Source organism: Microtus pennsylvanicus, chromosome 5, assembly GCF_037038515.1.
Source record: "Microtus pennsylvanicus isolate mMicPen1 chromosome 5, mMicPen1.hap1, whole genome shotgun sequence".
Lineage (NCBI taxonomy): Eukaryota > Metazoa > Chordata > Mammalia > Rodentia > Cricetidae > Microtus > Microtus pennsylvanicus.
In genome coordinates this window covers 112,130,645-112,145,128 of record NC_134583.1, presented here as the reverse complement: position 1 = coordinate 112,145,128, position 14,484 = coordinate 112,130,645, and the positions used below count along the sequence as shown (strand labels likewise).

The window sequence follows — 14,484 nt, the reverse complement described above, 5'->3', positions numbered from 1 at the left end:
GTGGATATAGTTTATATAATACATTTTCCCAAGAATGTAAGTTGAGAGACTGAGGTGGTTTGAATGAAAAGAACCCCCATAGGCTCACATGTTTGACTGTTTTGTCCCTAGATGGAACAGTTTGGAGGATTAGGAGGTGTGGCTTATTGGAGGAGGTGTGTCATTGGAGGTGGGCTTTGAGATTTCAAAAGACTCCAAACATTTGGTGTGAGCTCTCTCTGCCTTTGGCTTGAGCTTGAGATGTCAGCTCTCAGCTCTTCCTGCCACCATGCCTTCGCTCTACACCATGAACTAAATTTAGCCCACTGAAGCAAAAGTCCAGTTAAACACGCTTTTATACGCTGCTTTGGTCATGCTGTTCACCCCAACAATAGAAAGTACGCGATGTGGAGAAACTGCCCTCTGGTCACGGCTTTCTCTCTGATGTTTAAGGACAGTGCCCGGAGAGTGTCAGGCTCACAGTAAACACTGTAAAACAGACCCAGCAGCTTCCCCCTCCCCTTCCAGATGTAATTCCAGTGCAGACAGCTGCTGAACATGCTAGGCACTAATGCCCTCTGATAATAACCACCCTCAAGGCATGAACTTCAGTGCCATGACACAAGACAGGAAAAATAGGTTCAGAGGTAGTTATTATAGGCTGCCTGTGGTGGTCACACCTGTAATTCCAGCACCTGAGGGTGAAGGCAGGAAGCTCAGTAATTCAAGTTCATACTCAGTGAGTTCCAGGCCTGCCTGACCCTGCCTTGAGGAAAAAGAAGGAAAAAAGGACATCTGTAGAAGGCAGAACGCTTGCCTCCATTATCTGCAGCTCCATAGACTAGCTGGCTGATTGGCTGTCAATAACAAGTGTGTATGTGGTCTCTGCTCATAGTTTCTGACCCGTAGTTTTTAAAACCCTAGACTCTGCAGCGGAACGAGCATCTGATGCTGGATCTCCAGGTTTGTGAGAACGGGAGCTGGTCTCCAGAACGAGCAAGGCACTAGGGGGCGTCTTAGTTACTACCCTGTTGTGCTGAAACACCATGGCCAAGGCAAGATAGAGAAGGAAGGGTTTATCCAAGCTTCCGGTTCCAGAAGGTTAAGAGTCCATCACCATCACGAGTGGGAAGTGTGGCAGCAGGCAGACCTGACAGCTGGGGCAGCAGCTGAGAGCTCACATTGTGAGTCTCAAGCAGGAAGTAGAGAGTGTGAACTGCTTGAGATATTCTCATTCAAACCACCACAGAGGGACTGAAGGTTGAGTTGATTACCAGGGCTAAATGCTTTAACCAGCCACTCCTGTATGTCTAGAGGAGGTTGCAAAGAGTACCGTAAGTCACACAGGCAGGAGAGATCTAATCTAGATTTTAACCCAGATATTCTGTAAACAGATTTTTCCCCTTACACTTACATGCCACTCAGTAACTGACCCCATACGTGTGCCAAGCCGTTCGTCAGCATTACACTAGCTACTGAAGGTGGTACAGCTTCCACCGTTTAAGGGCTCAGTCCCACAAGACCGGCCCCCATTTCAGAGTTTACCTGAAATGTTTTACCTGTGTTTCTAACCAACTAGCTCTAAACCAGAAAATTGGGGATTGCTATAGCCCCACCCCCTCAGGGGTCACTTGTTTGCTAAGGATGGCTCACTGACTCAGGGAAACACTTATGTTTGCTGGTTTATAATAAAGCACATCACTAAAGATCCAGCAGGTGCCCATCTTTATTTATTTATTTGGCTTTTCAAGATGGGGTTTCTCTGTAGTTTTTGGAGCCTGTCCTGAAACTAGCTTTTGTAGACCAGGACAGAGATCCACCTGCCTCTGCCTCCTCAGTGCTGGGATTAAAGGTGTGTCATCACTGCTGGTTTAGATGCGCATCTTGATGGAAGCCGTGAGAGCAAAGTACAGGCTGTGATAAGCATGCTCATGTGGTCGGGTCTTTGGGATGGTGTGAAGGAGGAATTGGAAGCTTGTGTCTGTGGGTTAGGCAAGCCCATAGTTCTGTAAGCAGAGCTTACTGGGCCACTGTCCTCAGGACTTCCAAGAGGGAGCAAGGGCTCCTACCAGGAACTGACTGCTAGCGGCCGTTGTGTTTCATTTGACAAGCACTCTGGCTGCGCTCTGGCTGCGCTCTGGCTGCGCTCTGGCTGCGCTCTGGCTGTGTCCTGAAAATGTGAGTGACACTGAGGTCAAAAATAACGGGCTGTGTGTGTGGCAGAGGAAGTCTCAAGGCAGCATGATGGTCAGGCTGCGCTGTGTTCATTGCACTCTGCTGTGTAAACCCTGAGGTTTACAGGGTGCGAGAGAGTGGAGAACAGACTAGAAACAGGATGAATGTACAGCTCGGGAAGGAAAGGAGTGCGATCCTGGCTAAAGCCGGAGAAGATAATATTTTTGTTAAAGACATTAGTGCCATCAAGTACAATCCTGGACTTTTTATTGTGGCCATAGGAGCCCATGGTTAGGAGATGTCTGAGCACTTAAAATATGCTCTGAGCCAGTAACATTACCCATATACTGGTTGGTGACTTTGGGTCAGTCATTTAACATATGAAAGTCAACTTCTTGTTATCTGTGAAGTCGGGACCTGTATTACACGTCTCCCAGAAGAGACAAATACAAACACATTTGTTTAGGAAGAATGCAGACATCTGTGGAGCAGAATCGTTTGTCCATAGGACATCCTGAGAAAATGCAAGCATCGGCCACCTCTGCCATCTTCACACAGCTCCCACTGTCTGAGGTGGTTGCTGTTCCTTCTCGTTATCTGCTTCGGAAAAAGGCCCATTGTTAGGTGTTTGCTCCCCTCTGTATCACATCCGGAACAGCTGGTGTCTCAGGCTTCCTCAGGCATCAGTGGGTCAGGAGTGACTGGATCGCTCCAGCTTGCAACGCAGAGCTGCAGTCCCGTAGCTGCTGCTGCTGCTCTGTCATTCTTTGTAAACATGCAAACAGGATCAGTTACCATGGAGATGTTAGGCACTAACGTGGACACTCTGTTCCCAAGTTCACACGTCATACGTGAAATACCTCTTATGTGCAGCACAGGGGTGCTGTTGAGGGGTCCCAGCTTGGTGTCGGCAGAGGTCATTTGGCCATTTACTGTCTTTTCTTTTTTCTTTTCTCCTCCTCCTCCATTGGTTCTTCATTGGCCAGATAATTTGAGATGATTTTCAGGAAACTAGAAATATGTTGAAAAAAAAACCCTGCTATTTTTAAATGAGTGATTGAAATTTTTCTGATCTAGAAGACTTAAAATGAGCAATGTTTGTATCAAAAGTGTAATGCCTACTAAGTTCTAAAAGGTCCACCTCATTGGCAACATTACTCTGTTTAGGGTAGTACAGGATGAAGAAGCCATTTTAAAAAGATACTTTACCTGTGTGTGTCTGTCTGTGTCTGTGTGTCTGTGCATGTGTGTGCAGGTGCCCATGAAGGCCAGCTGTGTGCATCAGATCTGGAGCTGGAGTGTCAGGCCGTCGGGAGACTCCCTTGTAGGGCCTGGGAACCATTTCCTGTTCTTTGATAAATTAAGACCAGTAAATGCTCTTGATTGCCGAAGCATCTCCCACCCACCCCCTAGCCCTAGAACTAGGAAATCTTAATATTAGTAAAAACTCACTGGGATACATGTGTGGCTGTTAAAATTTTCTCAGGTCCTTAACTGTGAAGACCGAGGCTTTGTGGATAGAACAGTGTGTGTGCGCGCGCGCATTGGCTCATGGCTGTCTTCCCTGCCGCGCGGCTCTTCACTGTTCACTGCCAAGCGGCTGTGTACGATCCCTACTGTGTGCCAGGTGCATTTCCTGTATATATCTCATTCATCCTCACTGTAATCCTTTGAAAGAAAATATTCCCATTTTGTGAACAGAAGCTTTATGTCCTAGAGGACATTTGCCTGTCCTGATGTTGGGTTGGGCTCTTCAGTCTGCCAGGACACCAGGTTTCTTCACAGGAGTCTGTGCATTTTTCCTCTTTGGGAACTGGTCTCGGGGTCTAAGGTCTATACCTGCTTATGGAGCCCCTAGCTCAGGTGACATTCCATCACCAACAGCAGTGGCTGTCACCTTCCTAATGCTGCGACCCTTTACTACAGTTCAACCATAAAATTATTTTGTTGCTTCTTCCTAACTGTAATTTTGCTATTGTTATGAATCCTAATGTGTTTTCTGATGGTCTTAAGGTCCCTTGTGAAAGGGTCATTTGCCCTTTTTTTTTTAATAGCCTATGCTATTCTCCCCAACTTTCTCAGTATCAGAGCTTAAATATCTTCAAGAACAAAATGGCAGTATTCCTCCTAGCTGTGTGGGAAGACCACAGAGAATGGAGCCCAATATTGGAGATGCGCTTGGCATATATAGGAGCTTAGTGTTCAGCAGGTGTGCCTGTCGACACCTCTCAGGCTCTTCCATCTCAGGCTTGAGTGTCTGAGGAGAGCCTAGGGAAATGGGTCGGAGTGCAGATTCTAGGCCAGGAGTAGAGGCATAACCAGCATTACAGGAGGCGGATGTAGGAGGATCCTGAGTTTGAGGCAAGCCTGGGATATGGTTTATGATTCTATCTTCACACAAGTAAACAAGCAAATTCAGACTGTTGAATAAACTTCTTGGGTCCAAATCCTGGTCCCGCAGCTTATCAGTTGCATTGTGTATAACTTCATGGCTTTCTCTGCCTCAGTGATCTCCATCTATAAATGGGTACAGTGGCTCCCATCTCATACAGATGCATAATTAAACACTGCTATTATGCGAATGTTTTGCCTTCATTTATGTTTGTGCACCACTTGTGTGCCTGGTGCCTGGGGAGTTCAGAGGAGGGCGTTCCAGCTCCTGGAAATGGAGTTACAGTTGTCAATCTCCATGTGGGTGCTATGAATTGAACCTGGGTCATCTGGAAGAGCGGCCGGTGCTCCTAATTGTCAAGCTCTCTCTAGCACCAAGATAAATGATTTTAAAGAGACAAATACAAATTTCTGAGAGATTGACTTCAAATGATCTCATTTTTAAAAATTCTGACTTGTATAAAAATGCTTTCCTGGCCAAATCGAAATAATTTTTTATTACTTGTGTTTAATGCCAAAAGAGTTATTTGTGGTCTCATTTTTTACTAGACATGTAGATTATCATAAAGTTACCCTTTCCACCTCAGAAACTGGATTAGCTAACTCTGCAATTTTTATTATAGAAAATACTTAATTTTTTAAATAGAAGTACTAAAAAGAGAAATTAGTGGCAGTATGTAGTAGTTTCATCTTCCAGGTGAAAATATAAAAAGCAAAGCCTGTCTTCCTCAAGGAGAGTCGTTTCATAATGGTGACTGACTCCTCTGCTATAGTTTTGAATTTGGCTGTTGTAAGCAAATTCTTTTTTTTTTTGTTCCCGTTTTACTATGACGACAATAAAGTAGGACCACACTGTGAGTCCATCAGGAAGAAAACAACCTCTGTATTTACCTGTCCTAGGTCTAGAAGCGGCCTCACCCACAGGCAGTATGTGGTTCTGGCTGGGTCTCCATCCTTATTCTGACGCCCTGTGAACACTGTGCTCCGCCTGCCTGGGTCACCGCTTTGGAGTGGTGTTTATCTGCAGGAGTGACACTGAAAAGAGGAACAGCTTTTCCGTTTGTTGGTTGAACGCTTTCCCTATAATTAGTAAAACAAGCATGCCCCTCACAGAGAGACCGGAAAAGCGGCTAGAGGCTGCCGAACACAGACACTTTGAGGAACAATTTGGCGTTACTTAGAGGACTGAGCTTGTTCGGTCCCCAAGCCTCGCCATTTTTCCCTAGGTAGATCCTGCAAGAAACTTGCCATGCATACCAGGGCACAAGTGCCAGGATATAATGGCATCATTATTCAGGACAGTTGAAAATTGAAAACTCCCAAGATTCTCAGCAGTAGACTAGAGCTGGGAATTGTGAGTCTGTTCACACAATGAAAAATGTGGAATGAGGAAAAAAGAAAAGGAATGGACCACAGCTGCATGAATCAACAAGGACAAATCTCAGAATCAAATCTTAGGGAAAGAGGAAGTCTCAGAAGAAGGTAGCACAGTATGGATTCCTTTACATTTGGCTTCAATTAGGCACAACACAATGGCAGATTGAGACTACATAGATGGTGAAGCCGTAAAGAGAAACAATGACTGATTAGCTCGGAACTCCGGCTAGGGGTGCATCTCCACGGCTGGGGAGGTGGTAAAGAGGAGCAGAGAAATAGTCAGCAAGCGCATCCACGGCCTCCACAGCAAAACCCAAGCCAGGCGTGTCCTGTGACCGTAGTCATTGCCTGACAGCGATCTCAGAACCTTTACACTAGACCTCAGCATGAGCTCATATTTTCCGTGTGGGGGTCAGAAACCTGGCAGCAGGTTAGCTGGATAGTTTTGACTTGGGGTTTTATGGAGTTGCAGTGAGGACCACCTAGTGCCGAGGATCTGTGTCTATGGCTCATAGTCATGGTTGTTGGAAGGCCTTAGTTTCTCACTGGGTTTTGGGAATAGATTTTTACCGTGTGTTACTCCCTGAAGAACTTCTTTTTGTTGGTGTGTGTGTGTGTGTGTGTGTGTGTGTGTGTGTGTGTGTGTATGGAAGCATACAGATGCAGCAGGTATGTCTGTAGTCCCCTTGATCCTATGGTAAGATGGTGATGCACAGGTTCCGGGGATTTGAACTCAGGTCTTCCTGCTTGCATGGCAAGTGCTCTACCTATGGAACTGTATCTCCAGCTCTAGTACAGCTTCTTGAGTGTCTTCATGGCATGGCAGCCAGCTTCCCTCCCTCCAAAGACAGAAAAAGACATGAGCTGCAGAGTCTTTGTGTACCCTTTGAAGCACCTGTTGGGCATTCCCCTGCGGTGTAGTGTTCACCCACAGCATCCTGGTTCACTGTGGGCAGGATAGACTGTACCACTACAGGAATGCTGGGAGGTGGAGATGCAGGAATGCTGGGAGGTGGGGATGCAGGAATGCTGGGAGGTGGGGATGCAGGAATGCTGGGAGGTGGGGATGCAGGAATGCTGGGAGGTGGAGATGCAGGAATGCTGGGAGGTGGAGATGCAGGAATGCTGGGAGGTGGAGATGCAGGAATGCTGGGAGGTGGAGATGCAGGAATGCTGGGAGGTGGAGATGCAGGAATGCTGGGAGGTGGGGATGCAGGAATGCTGGGAGGTGGGGATATAGGAATGCTGGGAGGTGGGGGATGCAGGAATGCTGGGAGGTGGGGATATAGGAATGCTGGGAGGTGGGGGATGCAGGAATGCTGGGAGGTGGGGATGCAGGAATGCTGGGAAGTGGGGATATAGGAATGCTGGGAGGTGGGGGATGCAGGAATGCTGGGAGGTGGGGGATGCAGGAATGCTAGGAGGTGGGGATGCAGGAATGCTGGGAGGTGGGGATGCAGGAATGCTGGGAGGTGGGGATGCAGGAATGCTGGGAGGTGGGGATGCAGGAATGCTGGGAGGTGGGGATGCAGGAATGCTGGGAGGTGGGGATGCAGGAATGCTGGGAGGTGGGGGATGCAGGAATGCTAGGAGGTGGGGATGCAGGAATGCTGGGAGGTGGGGATGCAGGAATGCTGGGAGGTGGGGATGCAGGAATGCTGGGAGGTGGGGGTGCAGGAATGCTGGGAGGTGGGGAAGCAGGAATGCTGGGAGGTGGGGAAGCAGGAATGCTGGGAGGTGGGGGTGCAGGAATGCTGGGAGGTGGGGATGCAGGAATGCTGGGAGGTGGGGATGCAGGAATGCTGGGAGGTGGGGAATGCAGGAATGCTGGGAGGTGGGGATGCAGGAATGCTGGGAGGTGGAGATGCAGGAATGCTGGGAGATAGAGACCACCGGCCTCCATTTTGGAGGCTGCCTTCCACACTCAACTCTTTTTCAAACTTATTTCAGAATAACAACTTTTTAGAGACAAACTAAATTGATGTTTATTTTTATATAGTAGCCATACAATCGTCACTTTAAATGAAAATTGCTGCAAATAATGTCTTACCAATAGGTACAGAAAAATGTCACCAATATGAAACCCAGTGCGTGTGTGATAGGAGCCCGCCAGATGAGCTTGTAACTGTAGGGGGTCAGTGGGTGGGAAGGATGATGAGGAAGGTTGGACTCCAGGGATACCTGTCTACATGTGATGGAGAGATGGGCTTATAGGTACCCACAGTTCCTTCTGTCTGCCTCTACAGCTGGGACCCCTGATTTTGAAGAGATGTCTTCAGAACGAGGGTCATTGTGGAGTTATATTCCATGGCATACTTGTGCCCTCTCTATGGCTGTCTTTAATAAAAATGAAGTGTAAGTCCATGATTCTCTTCCCATCCCACACAAATGAGAGCAAAGTTGGAAATGGCCTAGGGAAGTCAAACAGGATTTTTTTTTCTTAAGAATTCATGTACCAGTTGTATTCTACCTCTTGTTTTAATATGAGCAACTTTTAGATTATTAGTCTATTTGCTTAGCCTTCTCCCACCCACATCTTTGAGTTCAGATCAGTGTTTCTGCAAAACACGCTATGCATTTTCCCCTTAGTTCTGTGTGGCTGCAGCAATGACTGCTCGGTGAATATTCCTGGGGGTCCAAGTGCCCCAGTTTGTGGGGTGGGGCCACTAGTCTCCTTGTGAATCCAGCATTTCTGGAAGGCAATGTGAGCTCCAGGTGAGGCTGCAGCTGGGCGGGCATCTCTCACTTCTTAAGCTCGCCTGTGGAGTGGACAGGGCTTCACCATGTCTGTCCATTAGCTCTCCTCAGGCCTCTGCTCCCCAGTTAACTATCACACCCCCAAGCTCTGTGTGCACAGACGTGCTCAGCGGAGAGGCCCTTCCCGCCGGCACACGGAGGGTTTCCGTTCTCCCCTCTGCGTCTGGTCTTCATTTATGGGGCAGTGTCTGTGCCACAGTATTGCATTATAGCTTTTATTTTATGGAAAGGGGAGTCCTCACCAGCAAGGGTGTCCTTGGATTACCTCAAAGATGAAAATTACCAGCGTTCGAATGGGATGTTTGTTATTTACTTCAGTTAGTTGGCCAACTGCATCTTTCTAGAAAAGGGAAGAAAATGAATTATACGTATAAAATACCAGAAATACATGGAGGGTTATTGTGTCTGCAAGGGAAGTATAATTATTAGTAGTAATTATAGTAATTGTGCTGATTACAGGACTAATGGTACTATTAAGCATGACTGTGGATGTCTCCTCTTAGGAAACATGCATTAGCGCATACCCGCTCCCTCAGGTAGTGCTGTTTGCCCTTTGGCTTTGGATGCTTTTCAGAAGAGCATCATCTTCGCCTGGGGCAGAGCAAACCGCGTGTAGTGAGACAAACTCTGATTCTGGGGCCGGAAGGCTTGCATTGGGATTTCATTTCTGTTATTTTCTAGTCAAATATCTTTGTTAGACGTCATCTTTGACTCTTCGCTGCCTTCTCTAGCTGGCAGTAAACCCACTGAGAGCTATGGGAAAACTGAGGTGGCTTAGGCACCTCCAGGGCAGAAGGTCTGTGGTAGCAATGTGAGTGTCGCCTTGCTGGGAAGCACGAAGTGGGGTGTCGGTTGGATTTGGCTCTCTCTGCTTCAGATGAGTTGGTAAGTCCTGCTGTCTTGCTGTGAGAGAAGACCTGATGCTCATGGTCTCAGAAGTTCCAGGTCAGAAAGAGGCACACAGGCCCTTGTACTTCCAGTCTTTTCTGAGTTGGGGCTGAGTTCAGGATGTTTGGACTGTGCAGCCATCTTGAAATGGTTTCAGGTGAAGAGAAACTCCCTGTGGCACTGCTATTTGGAAGACCGGAAGGCTGACATGACGGCTGTTATTAAGAAGAATGTATTCTGAGTTGGAAAGTTGCTGAGAACAGAGAATTCTCTGGACTTCTCACCACAAATAATAAAGTAACTAATAGTTGAGAGCGGGTGGCTCGTACCTATAATCCCAGCACTCTGGATACAGGCTAGGAGGGTCCAGAGTTAAAGCCAGCCTGGGCTACATAGCCAGACATGGGCCAAAACAATCAAAGAAGGTAATTAAGTACATGAAGTAACAGACATGTTAATTAGGTGATTGTAGTAATAATTTCTCAGTGTATACATATGGTAGAACATCACTTTGTCTATCCTAACTATAAGCATTTTTTGTCAAGCGCACCTTAAGATGAAGCTAGAGAGAGTATGAAAAAGAAGTTCATCATGAGATTGCTTTGAGACAAGGATTCCTAGAGTGAGTGAGGCTGATGGAATGTCCCACGGGCAATAGGGGATCATTGCTTTCTTTTCATATTTCTTCCTGTTTTTTCAAGTTGTAGCAAAATTTTAATCTCGAAGCTTGCTATATAAGTACATCTACTGATGGGAATAGCATTAACTTAATACTGTTCCTTCCTTGCTGCTAATACGTTGCTTCCTGTTGCTCGCAGGTGAAGACAGCATGAGCGGCGCCCGTGGGCAGACTTAGCCATTTGATTTGACTTAGAAGATAGCCACCCACTTGGAAGGTGAGTAAAGACTCTGCAGTATTTTCCTATGAAAAATTCTCAAGGCTGCCGAAGAGTGGAGAGAACACACAGTGAACCCCTGTGTGCCATAGTGGGATTGGAATGTCATTAGCGTTCTGCTAGAATGTTTTTCCTGTTTGGGTGGGTTTGTTCCTCTAAAAAATATTTCTGTTATTTTGTTTTTGTTTTGCGGAAGCACATGGAAACAAGTTGCAAGCATCATGGCGTTTTCTCCTAAATTTTTAGGAGCTTCTAAAAATACTGACGTTCTCCCGTGAGTGGCATTTTAGAACACTCATACGTTATGCGACACCAGATCACTTAGGTGTATAACTGAGATTGTTTCCCTTCATAGTTTACAGAAATAAGAGACCTTTAACCGATATTGTTAGCATTTTGCTAGCATTTTTATCTAATTAATTTAACACCAATTTTTATCTAATGAATGAGCAGCTAAGCAGTCTGAATTAGGTTGGTAAGAGCCATGTGAATAGAGAGGTACGGTGTTGGCCCCACGTGGGAGAGATGTCTGTGCTTACTCCTTCTCCTGTAAGCTGCTTGTCTACCGTGGCTGCCTCTGGTTGGCTGGGTGAGTGGACGAGATGTGACCACCCTCTTCCCCATGAACGTTTCATAAAGTAAGCCAGCCTCTGTGATCTAATGTGATGGAAGATTGGTTAGTTTAAAAAAAAAACCCAAAAAACAAAACTGTAGGAAGCTGTGGAAAGATCATGAGTGTTGATGTGAAATTGGGGTTAATCTGTTGAAATCAACACTGGAGAGGCTAAAAATGATCCCAAGCTCTGGGGTTTGACTATCGGAGTAGAAATTGTACTTAATATCTAAAAGACTTGCTGAACTTTATCATTTTTATATTGATTGTAGTTACAAGTCATTAAAATCAGAGCTGATGACATGAACCATTATTTCTTGCAGGGTAGCTCCTGGCTGCTCTGAATTCCAGGCTTCTTCTAATTACACCCATTAGAAATATATAGCTTAAGATAATTTCACAAACTAAATATATTTGTGTGATTAGCACCTAGATTAAGGAACACCATCAATGCCATCTCATCCCCTCCAGTAGACACTTTGCTGCTCCCCTGACTTGTAGCAGCATAAATTGTGTGTATGTGTGTGTGCATGTGCGTGTGAAGTATAACGCAGATTATATTTTTGTGTGATTTTGTCAAACAAGCATCTACTACTGCTGTCATTGCGCACAGTTGTACAGTGTCCCTGTTCATTGCTATTGAGCATTCCACTGTGTGAAAATGCCATGATTTATTTATTCTAGCCGATATGGTTCATTCTGAGGGGTTCACGTATCCAGGCCATTCTTCACTGAAATGGGGATCGAGTGAGGTTTATCTTTACCATGGCTACAGTGGAATAGCAATAGGATGGCCAGCCTTTGCCCAGCTCCTGCTGTTTGTGGAGGAGAAGTCCTGCCATGATGGGGGATGCAGGCACATGGGGCACACTGTGTGGTTTCTTCAGTCCCGCCGTGACACTGGCTGCTCTTGGGACTCTCTGCTCTGCTGCCCCTGTTGTTTAGAGCCTCCTCTGCCTCCGTAACTCTGTAGTCCCCAGGAAGGGGAAGAGCTGTTTGTGTAGCCTTACTCTTGAGGAGGCTGTTGTGGTTATGGAGCCACAGTGGTGGACATGGATTAGTTGTACTCAAGAAAGTCATTCACAAGCATCCAGAGACCAAGCTGGCAACAGGACTGCAGTTAGCAGGCAATAACTGCAGAGATTTGAGTGTCTATAACCACTGGCTCTGTTTAGCAAGCTGTTTAAGAGCTAGAAAAAAGTATTCTCCATGGCAAAATAAGTTTTTTTTTATTGCCAAATTCTGTTTTTCTAAGTAAAGTTTTATTCAAATACAATCACGCTGATTTGCTCACACATTGTGTTATATAACAATAGAGTTGAAAGTTGCATAAAAACCCAGGGGATGTAGTTGCAACAAATGATTTATATGGCTCACCAAAATGAAAATATTTATGATCTGCCCTTTTCAAAATGTTTGCCAGCTCCTGCTTTATGTCACTGAAGCAAAGACATAGTAAGGATAATCTAGGTGGTTATATAAAAACCTGAGCTCGTCAAGTTTGTTCATTCATACGTCCAACATGATTTAAAGTGCCATTATATTTTATGTACAAATGATGGTAATCAGATAAAGTTTGTCTACTTAGAACATTTTTAATAGGCATATAATTTCAAAATTTCACTCTATGTTTGTGTTTAGTATGAGGTATACCAAAATACGGTATGGAAATGAAACTGCCGGTTCCTCAATTTAAAATTAATGTATCAACCGTCTTAGTTAGTTTTATAAATTTGATATGTAGGTACTCTACACAGTTAAGAGAACTGTGTAAAAACTCCAGTTCTTAGAGCTCTAAGAGCCTAGCTGTTTATGGATGTGTAACTCCAGGCTGTGTGATGGCTGCTTGGTCTGGAGAGGGGAAGGGGAACTTTGGAATGTTTATCACAACAAGTCCTGCAAAGCTCTGTCTTATGCTGCTGTAATCATAACAAATCTCAACAGAAAGAACAGCCAACCTAGATAATGCAGTGTGGAATGTAGTGTGGCAAATCAGGCTGTGATTGTGTGCTTATCTGTTCCCTCGCTCAGGGTCATAATAGGAGTCTGTAGACAGCACTGCAAGGAACACAGAGTAATGCCTTTTCTATTTCTCTGAGAAATGTGTTTTAAATATCACTTTGATCTAGTGTTTATTTAGTTTTTCAAGACAGGGATTCTCTATGTAACAGTTCTGGCTGTCCTGGAACTCACTCTGTAGCCTTGAACTCACAGAGATCCGCCTGCCTCTGCCTCCCGAGTGCTGGGATTAAAGACTTATGCCACTTGGTTAGTTAGTGGTGTGTGTGTGTGTGTGTGTGTGTGTGTGTGTGTGTGTGTGTGTGTGTGTGCATCTTATGGGCGGACACTTGGGCTTTAATTCCCACTCACCACCCCATGGCTGTCCTGAGACCAGCTATGATCACGTGAGTGAGCCATCATAGGCTTCACGGACTGCACCTCTGTCTTTTAGCCCAAGCAGTCTTTCAGGAAGTGAGGCTGGGTGTTTCCTTGGATGTTGTAGCTGTAATTTTTTAGTGGTGTGCAATGATTCTCAAGTGCAGAAAAGCTTAAATCTCTCGGTGATGCTATCCAGCACCTTCGGAGCCCCCAGACCACAGGTGAAATGCTTTTTTTACCCTGCTTGGAGGCAGGGGCATAGACGGGCAACAGTGCTTTTCTCTGAAGTCTCAGGACTTCTGAAGGAACCGCAGAGAGGGACTGTGCGCGAATACAGAGTGAGCGAGAGTGACCTCCATATTGATTTGTTCTGTTGCCAAGCTTGGGTGCAGCCGATTTGCTTTAAGAGCTATAGATTGTTTCCCAGAAGTTCACACGCTAGAGATGCGTGAAATGATGCTGCAGGTGAGTCGCGACCCGTTGGGGTCAAATGACCCTTTCACAGGGGTCACATATCAAATGTCCTGCATAGTCCATATTTTCATTATGATTCATAATAGTAAAAAAATACAGTTAAGAAGTAGCAGTGAAATAATTTTATGGTTGGGGGTCATCGCAACATGATTTAATCCATCATGACTGTATTAAAGGTGGCAGCATTAGGAAGGTTGAGAGCTGCCGTGCTGGAGAGAGAGGAGGCCAGCTGGGTGCTGCCCTCAGAGGGAATTAACGTGGTTCCTGAGATCCTGCTTAGCTTATTGAGGCTGAGTGTCCCGTTCTCGCTCCGCTCCTGTATTTGGTGCTCGCCGCTCTGCATGTGTGTTCATCGGTGTTGACATTGCTTTGCACAAGGACCTACCATAGCTGAGCAGATGCTGGTGGCATGCTTCTGACCCCGCAGAATTGCGAACTGATAGCCCTGGAGCTAAAATGCCCCCCTCTCCACTATTTCCTCAACTGACTTTGAACTTTCAATCTTCTTGTCTCAATGTCCTAAGTAACTCGGATTTATAGGCCTGCATCATTGGC

General features: G+C 45.8%; 1 protein-coding gene across 7 annotated transcripts in view; it reads left to right on the top strand.

The window, feature by feature from the left end:
* Sgms1 (sphingomyelin synthase 1) overlaps positions 1–14,484 on the top strand; it is a 260,799-nt gene that overhangs the window by 21,096 nt on the left and 225,219 nt on the right. For all 7 annotated transcript variants that reach the window (XM_075973840.1, XM_075973838.1, XM_075973839.1 and 4 more), the window contains exon 2: positions 10,386–10,463. The gene's annotated coding sequence lies outside the window, so the exon portion shown is untranslated. The remainder of the gene's footprint in view (positions 1–10,385; positions 10,464–14,484) is intronic.